The sequence below is a fragment of the Cetorhinus maximus genome, chromosome 12, assembly GCF_964194155.1.
Source record: "Cetorhinus maximus chromosome 12, sCetMax3.hap1.1, whole genome shotgun sequence".
Lineage (NCBI taxonomy): Eukaryota > Metazoa > Chordata > Chondrichthyes > Lamniformes > Cetorhinidae > Cetorhinus > Cetorhinus maximus.
The window spans coordinates 88,497,844-88,509,542 of record NC_135890.1 but is presented as its reverse complement, the minus strand read 5'-3'; positions in this window follow the sequence as shown (position 1 = coordinate 88,509,542).

The following is an 11,699-nucleotide window of genomic DNA, read 5'->3' as shown; positions in this document are numbered from 1 at the left end:
GACTCCCTCCTCTGCCCTTCTTCCGAAACCATTACTCCTTCCCCTCTCCGGACTTCTTCCACCCCCTGGACTCCTTCCCCCTTCCAAATTCCTTTCCTTACACCTTCCTCCCCCCTTACACCTACCTACCCAGCTGCCGTCTTCTCCCCCCGATACTCCCTCCCCTTCCGTACTCCCTCCCCTCTCACAACCTCATCCCCCTGGACAACTTTGTTCCTCCCTCCAAACCTTACTCCCACCTGACACCTTCATCACCCCCTCAACCTCACCACCCTGACATCTCCATTCCCCCCTCCCAACCTGCCCCCCTCCTGACACACCTTCCTCTCCCACCCTCGGCCATCATCCGTTGTGAGCAGACCCTCAACAGTGACTTTCCACCTTCCATGAGCTGCTTTGCAGCAAAGCCACGTCCATGAGAATCCAACCAGCATGCGATGGATGTTCCTCCAGGGTTCCGATTCTGTTGGGCTCCAGCATCTTCCACTCCTCGGATGTCTGTGATATTTGCAAAGCCCTGACGGTAAGTCCCAACGTCTGCAAGTCACACCTGTCAAGGCGTGTTCTGCACCGAAGTGTTTTCCCGCTGACGTGCTCTGATGACCCAGTGTCGGGGGAGGGTTCTGGTGGGTTGGGCTTCTAATGATATGTGGATGATTTACAATGAGGTCCCCGACACCTGATGGCAGAAACGCAGCCTGTCATTGACAAGCAGAGCGAACAATTGCAAACTGGTTTCGCGACGTCGCAAAACTGATTTTTGGCCTTCTCACCATATTGTCCGCTCATGCTGCCGGACACGCCCAACGTCAGCGGGCACGAAAAATCCTGCCCATGGTTTATTTTTGCTTTTCACAGATTTCTGGAGGAGCTTGTTTCAGATAACAGTTCTCAATTTTTCTCTGCTCTGTTCTAAAGTTTCAAAAAAGCAAAACGGTATCAAACGTAACCTCGGTCCTCATCATCTGTCACCAAATGGATCAGCTGAAATATCCATCAGGATAGTCAAAGAAGCACTCCAAGAAACGAGTGCAGGGGGTGTCAGCAGTCCAAGCTGTAAAGGGTTAATTCTAATGATAGCTCCTGAGCATGTGTGTAGGGAGCTATGTCACAGTGATGTCAGTTACAGAGAGGAGATGAGTGTGAAGCACCTCAGAGGGTAGCTCCAGCTATATCTTGGTTTTATTTATATGTCTTGGTCTTTGTAAATAGTTAGCATGTAAATAAATGGTTTTGAACAAAAGACCATTGCCTCCAGCAAGATTTCTTCTAGATTAAGAAGCCAATGAATCCTGAGATAAATCCACAATAACAGACGGGTGAGTTTAGAACCCTTCCTGTTTGCCTGGCCACAACTGGGGCCGCAGGCTATTCTGTGGAAGACTTCCCTCTACAACGGTGGCCTGGCTGCTGAAGCCATCTTTAATTTTAGAATTATTAAAAGGTTGAAGAGAGGGCGCCACAAGATGGAGGCACCCTCCCCGTCTCTCTGTCTCACCTGAACTGCAGGCTGCTGCTCCATCCTATTGGCCCTTCAGCTCAAGAACCTGCCCGCCATCTTTAGTTGGAGTCCAGCTGGCCACTATTTGTCCGAATCAGAGAAAATCACTGCTGGGAGACTGTTCCCTACAGAGTGTGGGGTCAGGGCAGCCATTTGACCCTGATATCAGAGTCCTGAAACAAACACAAAGTCCTTCCCCACGTATTTGTCTCCTTCAGCTTCAATTGCCTGTGGAAAACAGTTCCATACTCAAGAAGCAAATTAGTCATTTGAGTAATTTATGGACTACAGCGGTTCAAGAAGGTTGCTCACCACCACCTTCTCAATGGCAATTAGGGATGGGCAATAAGTGCTGGCTTAGCCAGCGATGCTCACATCCCATAAACAAATAAAAAAAAGAATAAAACAATGATCTAGCATGTGTTTAAAATCTGCCATTGTCAGTCAAGAGAGAGATGTGCCGACAAATCTTATTTAATGCTGCTTTCAATTCAGTGAAAATAGTGTACACTTTATAGGTCAAATAAATTCTTGAGTGCAAACTAAAATTTGCAACCCATTGTAGGATCCATATCTCTCAACTTTTTATACTTTGGTTTTGTCGTTTAAGTGTGTCATCAGAAACTCCCAATTAGAGTATGTAATCTTACAATTCAATAAGTTCCAAATTAGAATTACCTTCTAGTGAAAATTAAAGTATTCACTTCTTGATATTGTTAAGAACTCGGTAAAGACCAGTAACATTTCTATTTATTTATTTATGAAATTCAAAAACCCACATATTTACTGAAAGAATGAAGGCACAAGGTTCATGGTTGTAAAACTAAATACATTTTCTACACAAAAATCAAAGAACATAGGATAATTACACAGATACTTATACTTTAAACTGAACTTTGTAATTCAGCTATCCTTCTACAACCATTTAACTTATATCCCCAAAACTCAAGTCAGATACTTAGCAGAAACTGAAAGATTAACCACTTGGTCTGAGTGCTGTTTCAAGAATTTGTGTAAGGGGTGAGATTTCTCGGGCCCCCCCCCACGTACTTCTGGAAAGATTGCCCCTTCAAATCTCCTCGAACCGTCCCACGGTTGTAGACTTCTCGTTCAACACAGGCATCATTAGCATCTTTAGTGTAGAAACCTTGGGCAGAACTTTTCGCTCAGTGTGCAGGCAGGCGCTTGACCTGCTTGACTGTGAAATAGTGCGCGCTGACGTGGGTGACCATCCCGATATTTCAGTTGGCCGATTCGAGTCGACAGCACGCCGCTGGAAATTAGGAGGCCTATTAAGTCAATTAACGTAGGAATCACAGAATCGCAGATTCACAAAATCACACAGTGCAGAAGAGGCCCTTCAGCCCATCGAGTCTGCACCGACACATGAGAAACACTTGACTTACCTACCTAATACCATTTACCAGCACTTGGCCCATAGCCTTGAATGTTATGACGTGCCAAGTGCTCATTCAGGTACTTTCTAAAGGATGTGAGGCAACCTGCCTCCACCACCCTCCCAGGCAGCACATTCCAGACTGTCACCACCCTCTGGGTAAAAACGTTTTTCCTCACATCCCCCCTAAACATCCTGCCCCTCACCTTGAACTTGTGTCCCCTCATGACTGACCCTTCAACTAAGGGGAACAGCTGCTCCCTATCCACCCTGTCCATGCCCCTCATAATCTTGTACACCCAAGTTTATCCAACCTCTCTTCATAACTTAAATGTTTCATCGCAGGCATCATCCTGGTGAATCTCCTCTGCACCCCCTCCAGTGCAATCACATCCTTCCTATAATGTGGTGACCAGAACTGCACACAGTACACCAGCTGTGGCCTCACCAAGGTTCTATACAACTCCAACATGACCTCCCTACTTTTGTAATCTATGCCTCGGTTGATAAAGGCAAGTGTCCCATATGCCATTTTCACCACCCCACTAACATGCCCCTCCGCCTTCAGAGATCTATGGATACACACGCCAAGGTCCCTTTGTTCCTCAGAACTTCCTAGTGTCATGCCATTCATTGAAAACTTCCTTGTCAAATTACTCCTTCCAAATTGTCTCACCTCACACTTTTCAGGGTTAAATTCCACCTGCCACTTATCTGCCCATTTGACCATCCCGTCTATATCTTTCTGTAGCCCAAGACACTCAACCTCACTGTTAACCACCCGGCCAATCTTTGTGTCATCCGCAAACTTACTAATCCTACCCCCCATATAGTCATCTATGTTGTTTATATAAATGACGAATAATAGGGGACTCAGCACAGATCCCTGTGGTACGCCACTGGACACTGGCTTCCAGTCATTAAAGCATCCTTCTGTCATCACCCTCTGTCTCCTACAACTAAGCCAATTTTGAATCCACCTTATCAAATTACCCTGTATCCCATGCGCATTTGCCTTCTTTATAGATCTCCCATGTGGGACCTTGTCAAAGGCTTTGCTGAAATTCATATAAACTACATCAACTGCACTACCCTCATCTACACACCTGGTCACCTCCCCAAAAAAATTCAATCAAATTTGTTAGGCATTACCTCCCCCTGACAAAGCCATGCTGACTATCCCTGATCAAACCTTGCCCCTCCAAGTGGAGATAGATTCTCTCCTTCAGAATTTTCTCCAATAATTTCCCTACCACTGACGTGAGACTCACTGTAGTTCCCTGGCTTATCTCTACAAACCTTCTTAAATAGCAAAACCACATTAGCTGTTCTCCAGTCCTCTGGCACATCCCTGTGGCCAGAGAGGAATTAAAAATTTGAGTCAGAGCCCCTGCAATCTCCTCCCCTGCCTCCCTCAGCAGTCTGGGACACAAATCATCTGGACCTGGAGATTTGTCTACTTTTAAACCTGCCAACAACTCCAATACATTGTCACTCCCTATATCAATTTGCTCAAGAACCTCGCAGTCTCTCTTCCTGAGTTCCATACTTTCATCCTCATTCTCCTGGGTGAAGCCAGATGTGAAGTATTCGTTCAACACTCTACCGATGAATCAAAGGTGATTTTTCATTGCCTGTCAAACGTTATGGTTGGTGGGTGGGCGAATTGGCCAGGTGGCTTCTGCCTTTTTGGGGAAACCTCATCCAAGGGTGGGATGAGGTTTCCAATATTAATTTAAAAAAAGATAAGATGGACAGAAGTTACATCAGCCAAATGTTCAGGTGACAGTTTCTGATGTGTGGACATTTTTTTTCGGCATTTGAAAACCTTTATTTATGGCTTTTGAAATCTTCAGCTCCCTGAGGCAGCTCTCTGCCTTCAGGGAGCTTTCTGTGAGTGCTCCCTTGTGCCCGCACGGACTTCAGTGCTCGCCCTCCTTTCACCCCCACCCTGGCAGCGCTGAGCATTTCAGAGGCCAGCTAGCATGAAATTGCGATCGGCCCACGGCCTGCTTCTGGCTACTCATAGGCCTGCTGATCGCGCCCACACGCCGAACTCAAAATCCTGCCCCTTGAGTCAGAACTCTCCTGGTTCTAATGTTGTTTAACTCTGTAGTCTTGCATCTAAAGTCCTCTCCCTTTCTCTCTCCTTCTCTCTCTCTCTCTTCTCAGCTTGGCTATCCCAGAAGCAGAGTCCTTCAGTTATCAGGGTTTCTACACCCTTTCAGGCAACACACAGAATTTCAACTGAACTCTGCTTGAAAGTGATGTTTCCTACATCAAGCTTGTACTAAACTAAAAACTAAAGCCCTGCTTGAGAACTGAGCCATATACACAATCTAGTTTCTCCTATAATTAGCTTATTGATGACACTTTTCCTATTGTTTATCTCTGAGACAACTTGGTCACATAATCAGTTACTGGAAGCAAGGTGCTTTACCAGAAATCGTCTCCTGGAGAAACCTAGTTCTTAAAGGGATCATCACACCAAATAAAAAATATAAGTTTTTCCCAAAAGCATAAGGGCCATCGCAAGCAATAATCTTTAACAAGTCTGTGATTTGAATTGGAATCTTGCTGCACTTTTAAATTTTGTTTAGTCTAAATAAATGCTTAATGCTAATTAACACTGACAAGAAACAAAATTAAATTCTATTTTGAGTTTATATTTGTTGTGACAGGTTTGCAAAACAAATACAGAGATTATTTGCATTCTGGGAATTGTGGTCATTCAGGGAAATGAAATATCATTGAACTGCTGTGATTCTTCAAAAGGTGTTGTTTATTTTTATGCCACCCTATCCTTGAAATATTAAACTGGAAGTAAGTCAATTATTTTTGTTACTTTATTGAAATGATGATATCACATGGTCTAAATAATAACTGTAGAGAAATTGACTCACATTTTCATGGGGTCCAAATGACTCCTGAGATGTCTAAAAATTGCAGGCAGGCCCGATTCTAGGATTCTGGCCCCAATTTCTGGCACCCCCCCCAATTTTCGCTGGTGTGGGATAAGGGTGTGGGCAGGGGTGCATGAATTGGCATTGAGTTGGCATGAGATGGCATGGAAGGTATAAGCTGTCATGGGGTGGGGAGGGTGAGGATGTATGAGGGGTGAGCAATAGAGGGCTTAAAATCTTCTAACACAACTGGGATGAATTCCCAGAGAGCCTAGGTAGGCTTTCTAACCAGCCTGCATCACCACTCGCCCACACCCATGGCCTCTGACGATCTGTCTGAGGGGGTTGGCGGGCCCTACTCCATCCTGTAGCAAAAATTGTTTGTGTCGAGGTACTTTTTACTGCGGCAGGTCCAGTGAGTCAGGAAATTTCCTGACTCAAACTACCCGCCTCGGTAGCCAAAATCCGGCCCTCTGTTGGAGAGAGAAAATAAAGTAAACAATGTATGCCTATTGTTGTCCAATATTGACAGAAATTAAAATATGGTGGAAAATAAACTGGGTGACAGGTAGAGTGTTATTTATGACTGTCAAACATAACAGGAAGTTTGAAATTGTTTTGCAAGCTTATTACAACTTGCATCAACAATGAAAAAGGATGTTAGTATTTACCAAGGTATGAATGAATGGAGCATTGTGAGCACATCAGACGGTGCAATACATAATCCAGCTTTGTCTGTCATCAGGGGACGTTTCTGCTCAGGAAAGGCTGACTGATGGTATTTCTGGCAGGAAGGTTATGATACCGCACTTCTGTGTACTATTGTTTTTCTCACAGCTTTATTTCCAGTTGTGCAGACTCTTTGTAAGATGTTAAAGCCTCTTGAACATGTCAGACTGAAATAGAGTAAAGCTATGGAAGTTTGATGTATTAACACAACTGTAAAATTGTGAGTATCTTATGTATCAGAGAGATTAAAACTTTTTATACTGTAGGGTAGATTATTTTACAAAGTCACCTACTGAAAACGTGACCAATCTTAAAAGTAAAATTTCTTCTAATGCTGAGAATCAATCTTACTCGATTATTGAGGGATTTCCAAGAACACAACAACAATTTTTTCTATTTCTTTTCGTGGTGTATATTCTGCTCAATGGATCAACCATGTAGTTATAGACACCATCCAATTTTTATGTCCATTCATTACACTGGTTTCCATAATATGCAGCTGATCCACAGCATGAGTTTGATTCCCTAATGACAAATTTATAGTTTACCCCTGTCAGTCTTATTAAACCAACAGTGATATGGGAGATAGAGGCTACTTTAATTTTTCTTGTTCACCTATTTAGAACCAAAATCAGTTACACAAGCTTTTCAAATAAGCTGCTATTCCGGACAAGCTTCTCATTAATCTGACACACACAAACATCGCGCCCAAAGCAAACACCAAATAATGAAATCCTGAAACTCTGACAAGCTAAGAAAAGAAACAAACTTGTTATTTTTCCTTAAGCTTCAGCTCAAGGAATGTGACCCACACTGGTAAAAGTTCCCATTAGTTACATTGATCGCTGAGTAAATTGTGCAGTCAAGTGTGAGACTTTTAACTGGAGCAGAGGGAATTGGAAACTACCAGTTGCCTGACAGATAAATGCAATGTCCCAGCTTGACTTGGCCACAACTTTCCCTTTTCATGTTGGCCAAACTGCTGACTCAATTCAGCACAAATGAACATGATCACAGATCACTGCTCAGGCACAAAATATAATTACAATGGAATACTGGCAAGTCCTTTTTTTTTTTGCAAAAGTGAACTAACCTGCTTGACATTGCAACCCAGTCACTGGAACTTAGTGTTTCCCTATCTTTCTCTAATCCTTATAGAAATTCTACTGGATTTAAAAATTATCCTTCGCATTGTGAAAACAGAGCACCCAGAAGATTTATATTTTATTTTACAGGCTTCAGATAGGCTGCATAATTAATGTTAGTCGCTGTGGTTCCTGTTCTAATCAGTTTTACTTCCCTTCTGATATTCATGCCTTTTTTGTGCTTAGCTTCTCAAACGGAATGTAATGCTAACCAATGGGAAGCAACGCTTCCTGGTGAGACTGGCGTGTTTGCCAGTGTGGGACAGGTTGGTCAACAGGAGATTAACTTGTCAGCCTGTCTGCCTCATATTCACTTTCTCTGTCAATGTCTTCAACTCTGCAAGGGAGATCTTAACCTTTGGGCCCCCAGCTGGCAGAGCTTAAAAGCCGCCAGTCTGTTTGGACCAGTGGAGAGCCCTGAGTCATTTTGAGGCTTGTACTTCAACAGTATGATTCCGAGAAGCTGTACACCCAAAAATGCAGCTCATTGCAGCTCAGCAGAGGAATTCTGGGTGACCTGGTGCACAAAATGGTCGACAAGGAGGTAAAGCTGTATGAGACTGTGTTACGAGTCGTTTAGGGATGCATAACATTTAAAGAGAAATCCAAATACTTTGTTTTAACCAATAGAACTATGCCAAAAGATTTCACTTTTTTTTAAACAAAAACACAGATTTTATTGTATATAAAACACTTAAACAAAACAAACACTATTAACTTATCAATATGGTTTATAACTACATAGGTTATGCACCCAGGTTTACTTCTTCCTTCCCCCAAGAATTGTCTTATAAGACACATCAATCTTAAAGTTATTTATTTCTGTAGGGACCACCCATAAGTATGCCATTGTCCTCTGGGGAATTCTCCTCAGCTCCAGCTATTCTCAGAGGTAAAACATTCAATTACCATCTCTTGACTGTGGATGTCTCAGTCCCTTCTTTTGGTTAATTTTTTAATACTTCCATGCTAATCCTGTCCTCAAGATTCTGTACAGGACCACCATAGATTCTAGCACTAGTTTCAAACTAGGCAGTCTTCCTGCTTCTCTTCCCTCACAAAATTCAAACTGAGATTAAGCCTCACCCACATTTCCACACAACTACTGATGAAGTTAGTGTTTTACTCTGCTTAGAGTGCGGGTCTATCTAACTGTCATTTATTTTGGCTGCCTTCTGTCAGGGAGCTGCAAACTGCAAAAATCAGTTCCAAACTGCAAGAAATTCCCTCTGCGAACACCAAGGTAAATTGAAATCAGAGAACCTTCCTAAGCTCCAACCATCTCCATGATGATGAGCCTGTTCTGAGCTGTCCTCAAAGTGACCTTTAGGTTAATGATCACTTTTACAATTTAGGGCGGAATCGTCCCAGATTTGCACAAAGTGTGGTAGCAGGCAGAAATAAGTCATTTTACCGGCCAGCTGCAATGGTGGGTTTTCACGCTGTATCATCCATTTCCCGCCTCATTAATTATGCAGCCACGTCTCATGCAAATATAATAATTCTCATAATATTATTGTGATTTTTTTTTTGTAAAAGTAGGTTAATAGTGGAGTTTGGATGGTATCTGTGTGTGTGAGAGACAGGGTGGGGGGAGGATTTAATTGAATTTGAGACAGCTGGTGTGGAGGCTTTGATTCATCAATAGAAGCCAAGTTTGAAATGCTAAATAGGTAAACATGGCTGAAGTTTTAGAATGTGAGGTGAGGAGAATTTGCATTTTTAGATAAATCAGGGTAGTTTGAATTTCAAAGAGATGGTAGGCTGTTACACCAGCCAGAGAAGCTAGGCCAAGCAGTGTGTTTATTATTCTCAAAGGTCACTGATAGTATTAGCAGCACAAAAAGATTTATAGTATGAGAAAGGTAAAGTTCCAAAGACATATGGGAATAATGGAATATGCATTAAAATGGAGAAACATGTATAAAGGAGAAGAGGCTATGTGTTAGAGAGAAAAGGGCATTGTAAGATATACCAGAAGTGTGAAAAGCCTGCAGTATTTGTGCATTAAGCCTGCTGCCTACAGAAACCGAAGCTGGGAAAAGCCACTTTGAATTCTACTGTCCAGGGTATTGTGTTGACTTGCCTGGATCTGTTTAAATCTATTTTTTACTGTTGCCTTAACGGGGGGTGTAACTGGAAGCCAGATTAATTAGGGGTTTTAGGAGTTATTATAGTAGTAATTTGTAGACCTATGTATGTGCTTGAAATCTTTTTTGTTAATGTTTAATTTAGTTTTCTAAAAATCTCTAGAATCTTGGTGGACTTATTACTACTGAATTCAGGACACACACCTCGAAATAAAATACAAATTGCAAAACCGTCGTGACTGCGTAATCAAGTTTCCCTCGTGGATTTGATCCGCCTGGCACACATCATCTGTCACGTCATAACACACAGGAAACACACCTCTTCTGATTGGCCCACCACGCTGCTCCCTCACTGCAACCTCGCCACTTCCTCACACCGAGGGCCATATTTATACTGCAGCCACCTGCGGACTTCTCAATGCTTGCAGCCCAGGACTGCTCTAGTGAAAATATGGCCCTGAAAGCCAAGAAGCGTTCAGTGACCCATCACTGGAATGCCTCTTGGATGTCCTCCACCCCTGCTTAAGCCACAGGAGATCCAGCAATCTCACCACCTCAGCTTGGGGGGTGGTGGCAGTGGTGGTCAGTGCCAACGCACAGAAGAGGTTGGCCATCCAGTGCAGAAAGAGGATGAATGATCTCATCCGTGCTACCAGGGCTTAGTATTGGGAACCTTGCTTTTCCTGATATATATTAATGATCTAGATCTTAGTGTGCAGGGGACAATTTCAAAGTTTGCAGATGATACGAAAATTGGGAGTGTTGTAAACTGCAAGGAGGACAGTGTAGAACTTCAAAAGGACAGAGACAAGTTGCTGGAGTGGGCAGATAGGTGGCAGATGACGTTCAATGCATACAAGTGTGAGGTGGTGCATTTTGGTAGGAAGAACATGGACAGACAATATAAAATGAGGGGTGAAATTTTGAAGTGGGTGCAGGAGCAGAAAGACCTGGGTGTATATGTGCATAGATCATTGAAGGGATGGACAAGTGGAGAGAGCAGTTAATAAAGCATTTATTATCCTGGGTTTTATTAATAGGGGCATAGAGTACAGGAGCAAGAAGGTTATGCTGAATTTATTTAAGACACATTAGATCTTAGCTGGAGTATTGTGTACAGTTCTGTCTGCCAAATTATAGGAAGGATGTGAACACATTGGAGTGAGTGCAGAAGAGGTTTACAAGAATGGTTCGAAGGATGAGAAACTTCAGTTATGAAGATAGATTTGAGGTTGGGACTGTTCTCCTTGGAGAGAAGAAGACTAAGAGAAGATTTGATAGAGACATTCAAAATCATGAGACGTCTAGACAGAGTAGATAGGGAGAAGTTGTTCCTGCTCGTAAAAGGATCAAAAACGAAAGGGCACAGATTTAAAGTTATTTGCCAAAGAAGCAAATGTGACGTGAGAAAAAGTTTTTTCACACAACGAGTGGTTTGGGTCTAGAATGCACTGCCTGAAAGTGTTGTTGAGGAAAGTTCAATCGAGGCATTCAAGAAGGCATTAGATGATTATTTGAATAGAAGCAATGTGCAGGGGTACAGGGAAAAGGCAGGGTAATGGCACTAGGTCATAATGCTCATCTGGACAGCTGGTGCAGACACGATGGGCCAAATGGCCTTCTTCTGTGCCATTAAAGTTCTGTGATTCTGGGTAAGGCAACCATCTCATCACTCCAAACTCATACACTCACAAGGCCATCACACGTCCACTGGCATCTCACTCACTGCCAGCTCAAGGGACATCACCACTCACTCTCTCACACACACACCCTCACATGTCCATCTGGCCTCATCTGCTCTGGAGACTGCCTTCTCAGCTCTCACCATCTTGAGGCCGCTTGCACAGATCGACATGTGTTCCTGCACACATCCTGAGATAGCCCCCCTTCCCCAGTATAACCCTCGTCCTGCAGCCTCTTTCCTTGCCAGAGGCC